The sequence below is a fragment of the Phaseolus vulgaris genome, chromosome 3, assembly GCF_051622355.1.
Source record: "Phaseolus vulgaris cultivar YP4 chromosome 3, ASM5162235v1, whole genome shotgun sequence".
Classification (NCBI taxonomy): domain Eukaryota; kingdom Viridiplantae; phylum Streptophyta; class Magnoliopsida; order Fabales; family Fabaceae; genus Phaseolus; species Phaseolus vulgaris.
This window is the reverse complement of record NC_143500.1, coordinates 28,814,644-28,821,873: the sequence shown is the minus strand read 5'-3', so window position 1 is coordinate 28,821,873 and position 7,230 is coordinate 28,814,644.

Genomic DNA, 7,230 nt, shown 5'->3' with positions numbered 1-7,230 from the left:
CTACATCTAGTTCTCATAACAACCTCTGAGTTCCACTAGTAATCAAAACCAGATTACAACACACACACAAAGAGGTAACCTTGCAACCCACAAGATTTACTCACCCTCTTTGAAATACCAAACACCTCAAGACATAACAACCTCTATCTTTACAGGATTTCAAACACACACAACAGTTTAAAGAAGTACTATTACAAGTATCTAGACAAGGATAGAAAACACCTGAATTTTCACAATACAGGAAACTCCTATGATCAGAACTTGTTACCAAAAAAAACTTGAATAACAATCTTGCACTTTGAAAAACTCATTTCAAAAACAAATCTCTTTCTTTGATCTCAAATCTGTATCAATACTTGTTGTATTTGAATGTGTATTTTGCTTTGAAAGAGAGGCTATATTTATAGCACTTGAAATGTAGCCATTTATGGCAGTTTTAATCATGGAATCGGTTAAAACAAGTTTTCAAAAGTCTGTTATGAAAACACACATTTAACCGGTTGAAAGCACGATTTAACCGGTTGAATGAGTCAAGAAGTTGCATAACTAATTCAAAAAGCAGTTTCAAAAACCTCAAGTCAGCTAAGTGACAAGCAACTGATTATCTCGATGATTCAACCAATTGTTTTCCCTTTGCTTGGAAAAACACTTTGTTTCTTTTTGTTCCCTCCGGTTGACTTAAAGCGTCTTCGTATCCCCGCAACAACCTTCGCGTCCAGGACTCCCTCCTTCACCACGGTGCTTTCCTCCTCATGGATCACCTGAAAAAAAAAAGACAAAGGGCGCCCTCACGGCCGTTTGCACTGATGCTCAAGTCAAACTTGAAGCAATGAAACACCAAAAAACTCTTAACTCTGAGAGCTTTGTGTGTGTTTTCGCATTAGAATTGCGCACCTAGTTATGTTGGTTGTTACCCTTTATATACTTTAGTGTTTCTGCCCCTTTCGCTAACTCTAACTTAGGCTTACTGTAGGGGCGCCTTAGCGTCACTAACGCCTGCTCTGAGGGCTATCTAGTGCGTAAGACTCCCTTACCGAAGTGCAACTGGCGCGGGATGACCACTTGGGTGCCAACTCATGCACCCAATCTCTGGGCCATCAGCCCTAGGAGTGCCCTTAGCTATTCACGTGCCATGCATGCAGATCACCCCTGGGACATGACCCTTACGAGTCGTCTCTTTCCGAGTGGCTCTTTGATTGTGGCACACCCTACCGCGTCGTCCACACCCCATGCATGGGTGCTTGGTGATCTAGGCCTCTCCCTTACTGATAACTAGAGTGTGGCTTGGAAACCACCTTTTTCGATCCATCTTTACTGTTGGGTTACCGAGGCCCGAGGCCTCCACGCCCTGCCTTGATGCTGCCCTCTCCTCGGATACCCTCACCCGCGAGCTTCCCGAGACACTGGCCCATCCTCCTAGCCTCCCTATGGGCCCAGCCTTCGAGGCCCCACCATGACTTTGATCAACGCCCAAGTCCGAGGACTGGTCGGTACACTTTTAAAACTGTTTGATCAAGCTTTTTGTAGGAATAAGAATTGATCTTAACAAATATTCTAAACAACCTAATATAAACCTGATCCTGCCTGTTGACCGGAGCGCTGGAGAATGCCTCGTCAAAGGATCGACGTGCGCACCGCTTATCACCTTCGTTCCTCCGCTGGATCTACTTCAAGAACCTGCAAAGAAACGATACGGCGCCGCTGCGGCCGATCGCACTCTGACGCTCAAGTCAGTGACGGTATCACCAAAAACTGATAGAACTAGAACCGTGCAAATCCTCTCTCACAAACAGCTCTGTCACTCGCAAGCGTAAAGTGTATGAACTGAACGTGCGTACCTCAGAAAGTCTGTTAAGAACTCTTATATACCTGGTGGTTTTCTCTCTCCTGGCAGTTACAGACTTGGACACGTGGCTCGCATCCAACTGTACACGTGCCATCATCTGGAGGCTCCCTGACTTGGCGCTGCTTCTACTCTCATTTTGGCTAAGTTACCTATGCATGGTACTGCCCAGTGCATGGCTAACTTAGGAGTGCGATCTATACTGGAACTGGCGAGTTAGGGCCTTCATACACCTTCCCTGTGGTCTCGCCGGCCGCATTCATAATCTGCTTCTCCTTCATCTTCGGCGATGTGCTTGTTCTGGCGATCTCCGACTGCTTGGTCGCCTGGGTCTACATCTGGCGACTTCATCTTCAACCTGGCGATCGCCCATTCTGGTGAGCTGGAAGTCGGAACACGCCAGCTTAACGACTGGCGACTACGCGTGCCCCCCGACTTCCTTCCCTTCTGCCAACCTGGCGCCTTGTCAACACGCCTACACTGTAGCAGGATGCCACGTCATCACACCCGACCATCAGGGCGGTACAAAACCCAAACCAAAAAGTAGCACAACTTCAGGCTTCATGAGGATTTGAAACACCAAAGCTCCCATGTTCAACAATCTCCCCCTATTTGATAGAGACAAATCCTTGGGATGCTTTTAGGAATGCTTGAGCGAGAAAGACGTTGATTTCTGAAAACTATTCTGGAGCATTCTCGCTTGAGCGAGATACTCCTATTGCAAAATTGGCTTTTTCGGCACTTTCTCCATTTTGGGATCTTCCACCTTTCTCTTTTTAGCTCAAATCATTACTCTTTAATCTAAATCTCCAATTTTCTCTATAAACCTGCAATTAACTGTTGAACAAAGCTTTTGATGACTCCAAATCTTGAAGAATTATGTGAAGTTCTGTTATTGCTTGTTTAGTTGGGTATTTTGTAGTGTTTGAATTTGGAATCCAGTTCAAGAATTGATCCAAGGCCATTTGATCTTGAAACCTTTTAAAAAGATAAGTTTTCAAAGATAAGTGGAATTATCAACCAGCTGATTCATCATTTCAATCGGTTGTTTTACGCTTAGAAGATTTTGAAAGAGTTTGAAACAATTTGAATTTGGTTAACTTTTCTGTCAAACCAATTCAATAGATTGTTTTGATAAATCAATCGATTGATTTTTGACATTTCTTAACAGAGTTTTGTTAAGTCTGTTAAATTTAATTTGGCTGGTTTTCAAACTACTTTGGCTTTTGTTTTTAATGATTTTAACGGCTAATTGGAGTCTATAAAAAGGTTTTTATACTCCTAGCTGGATATACAATTACAAGAGATTCAAATTGCAAATTTCAAATCAGTTTTCTAAGATTGCCTAAGGCTTTGGACTTTTATTTTCAAGAGGAATAAGACTGTTGTGTGTTTAGTCTTTTTTCAATTTTGTGAATTGATCCATGTGTACTCTTTCCTCTTCTTTTAATCTTTGTATTTCTGTAAGGTTGTGTGGTACAAATCAAGAGGGTATTCTGATTTGTGTAGTGTTTGCAAAGACAAGGTTATTTTCTTGAAGGGTTCAAGAACATCTCTTTGTTGTGTGTGTTGTAAATAAAAGGAGTTTGATTTGTTAGTGAAATTTGCAGGTGTTTCTAGGGACTGGATGTAACTCTTAGTTAAGAGTGAACCAGTATAAATTTATTGTGTTAATTTCTCTTCCCCTTATCTCATTTAAATCTGTTTAATCCTTGTTTTTATATACTGCTAATAAAAACAATCGGTTCAATCGAAGAAACAACATATTGATTTTCTGGAATCAAGTTAAAAACAAATTTGATTTTGGCTGAACTTGTTCTGTAACTTTGATTCTGGTTTTGACTTTCATTAAACCTTCAAAGTTTCAAAAATATTGCATAAACAATTCACCCCCATCCCCCCCCCCCCCCCCCCCTCTTGTTTTAGTCCTGAAATTCTAACATTAACACCAAATTTGGAAATAAAATGCTTTTATTCAAATAAAAATCATAAAAAATATAAAAAGGTATAAATGCATAAATTATGGATTATTTATATGTAAATTAGCAATTAATACTCATAAGTGTCTATATTTTAATATGAAATATTACTGAAATTAGGCACTTAAAACTCTCCCCAAGTTAGAATCTTGCTTGTCCTCAAGAAAAGTAAATGAATATATTTGAATTTAAATATCAAACAACTTAATTTACTAAACAACAAATCAAATCAGAAACTTATGATGCTTCCAAATTCAAATATAGAAATATAGACACAATCAACTTCCAGGATCAAGTCAAAACAAATAAATGACAATTCATCAAGGAATATCTTCTCATATGCTCACGGGTAAGTGTTTCTTTCTATTTTCACTTAATCATAACAAATCACAGTTGCTTTTCATTTCATCTTCAAATCACAAACATATTTGAAACATGAAACCTTAGGTCTTTTCCAAGGTTATAATGTGGTTGGGCTTCCAAAAAATATTGGTCTTTCTTAGATAACAAAATGCACATCTTAAAGAAGAAGAACATACCTACAATTCAATTATAGAGAACATATATGTTATCTAATCACCATTTTCTTTTAATGTCACCTTTTTCCTTATTCTCTTCAAACTTTTCATGATTTTCGTGATGACTTATTTTTTATTTTCTTTTTCTTTTTCTTTTTTCTATTTTTTTCATTAATAGGAAAATATTCTTTCTATTTTCAACTTGTTGAGCTTCATAATCAGAACAAAGCATTCCCTTTTCTATATGTATTGTATATATGTTCTCCTTCCTTAAACATGCTAAAGGGTAGGAAAATATATTATTAAAGGTTAAGGTGCAATAACAAAAAATTTCTTAGCCCAAAGGGGATATAAACAAAAGGAATTCTAATAAGATAAAGGTTGACTTTTGGAAGAAGAGTTAATTCATCCAAAAACTAACTTTTGGAAATCTTGAAATCATTTACAAAAACTCTTCTTGTAAGTGTGCTAATTCAAGATTATGTGAAAACTGTGATTCCCTCCAAAATAAGGTTCACAATCTTTTAAAAACAGTGGACAAGTTTTCAAGAGGGCAATCCAATTTTGAAACTGTTCTTGCATCACAAAGTTGTGTTTTTGACAAAGCTGGTCTGGGCTTTAACCTAAACAACAGAAACATACAACTAGTTGTTAAATCAGTTAAAACTACTGTATGAACAAGGGCCATACTATTAGGTTATGCAGAGCAAGACAGTTTGTTGCTTTTAAGGTCTTTTAAAATATATTCCTAAAGTTTCAGTTAATGCCATTGAACCCAAATTTATAAGGGGACCAAATCTTGCTCCTTGATCTATTCTTGCAAGGATCTTTGACAACCGACAAAAATATTTGGTGCATGGACAACGATTGCTCAAAGCACATAACAGGGGGACAAAAGCAAGTTTGTAAATCTTCTTCTCAAGCAAAAGGGGCATGTTACATATGGTGACAACAACAAAAAAAGAATTATTTGAAGAGGAATAACACCTTCTTGATCAATGATGTATTGTTCGTTGAAGGTATAAAGCACAACCTCCTCAGCATAAGTGAGCTATGTGATAAAGGTTATCAAATCACCTTCAAGCCCAACACTTGCGAAATTTGCTTGCCCAAATCATAGGAAGTATTGTTGATTGGTAAACGAATCAACAATGTTTATTTGCTTGATATTTCCAATTTTGCATCTGAAATAGGTTTCCTCCTAACCAAACATGAAGAATCATGGTTATGGCATAGGAGGATAACACATATCCACATGCATTATTTAAATAATTTGATTTCAGAATATGTAGTTGTTGGTTTGCCCAAACTGAAGTTTGAGAAATACTATATATGTGAAGCATGTCAAAAAGGGGAAGCAAATCCAAAACTCTTTTAAACTAAAAAATATTGTTTCAACATCCAGACCCCTTGTATTGTTTCCCCTGGATCTATTTGTTCCTTCAAGAACCATGAATCTTGGTGGAAACTACTATGCTCTTGTAATCGTTGATGATTTCTCTAGCTTTACATAAACACTATATTTGGAATCCAAAAGTGATACATTTTCTGCATTTAAAAAGTTTGCTAAGAGATTACAAAATAAATGTTGCAGTAACATTTGTGTCATTTACCACTACAAGAAAAAAAGGTTTTAACGAAGGTTATTTAGCGGAGGTTGATATAACCTTAGGAATTGATTTAATTAATGGAGGTTTTTTAACCTTCGTTAAGTTCCAAAGGTTATTCAAAAACCTTAGCAAAATAGCGAAGCTTTTTTTAACCTTCATTAAATTTCAAAGGTTTATTTTAAAACCTTAGCAAAATAACAGAGGTTTTTTAACCTTCGTTAAATTACAAAAGTTTATTCTAAAATTTCAGCAAAATAACGGAGCTTTTTTAACATTCGTTAAATTTCAAAGATTTATTGTAGAACCTCAATAACTCCAGATTTTTCAAACTTCAATAAATAAATATAATTAAATATATTTATAAATAAATAACTAAAAACTACATATATTTTATAACTAAATTCTCTAAAATTTTGAAAGTGTAAGTTTACATTACAAATAAGTTTTCTAAAGTTTCAAAAATTTATTTTAAAAACTCAGAAAAATAACCTTGGATAATAAGTATATCAACTACTAATCTTGGATAATAAGTATTTAAATAGTATTTACATATTTTTTATGATTGATGGTAGTTGGTTTATATAATTCATAATATTTTTTACGAGTTCATACTTCAAAAATTTGACTTATTTTGTTTTAGCTTTTGATGTACGTATATTTTATGTGAAATTTTAGTTTTAGTTATAATTGTTTAGTATTTAATTCTCATAATTTTGAAATATTTTAAATTAAGTCATTTTGAAATGCATCTAATAATTATTTCACTGTGAAAGTGAGAAGTGATAAAGTTAATTTCTCTTTGCAATATGTTATTGCAATCTTTAGCCAAGAACACATGATAGCTTGAGCTCTTCATCTTGCGGTTTTTGTGGTGGCATTGGCGGAAGCATCCATGGATTGAGGTGGAATAAGGCTCTCCTAAGAGTTGTGTAAGCCTTAGAGGTGCATGAAGAGTGTGAAAGTGAGAGAGGTTCGGCCAACTCTCTTTGAGGTGCAATTTTGGAAGATTAAAACCTAAATCCTAAGAGATTTTAGGCAAGGGAGTAAGAATGACACATTTTGGCAGCATTTCATTACTCAAAATAATCTTAAGAATACATGAGGGAGGTTCCTCCTTATATAGGCTTGGAGGATCGGAAATGAAGAGTCAATGACAATGGAATGCTAGCCAAATGAAATGCAAATGTGACGCCTAAAGAGTCACATGACAAGCGTGAGCCAAAGTGATGTTTCAAGCGCACACTAGGTGACCGACCTAAGTTAGATAGAAGGTTCTAGTA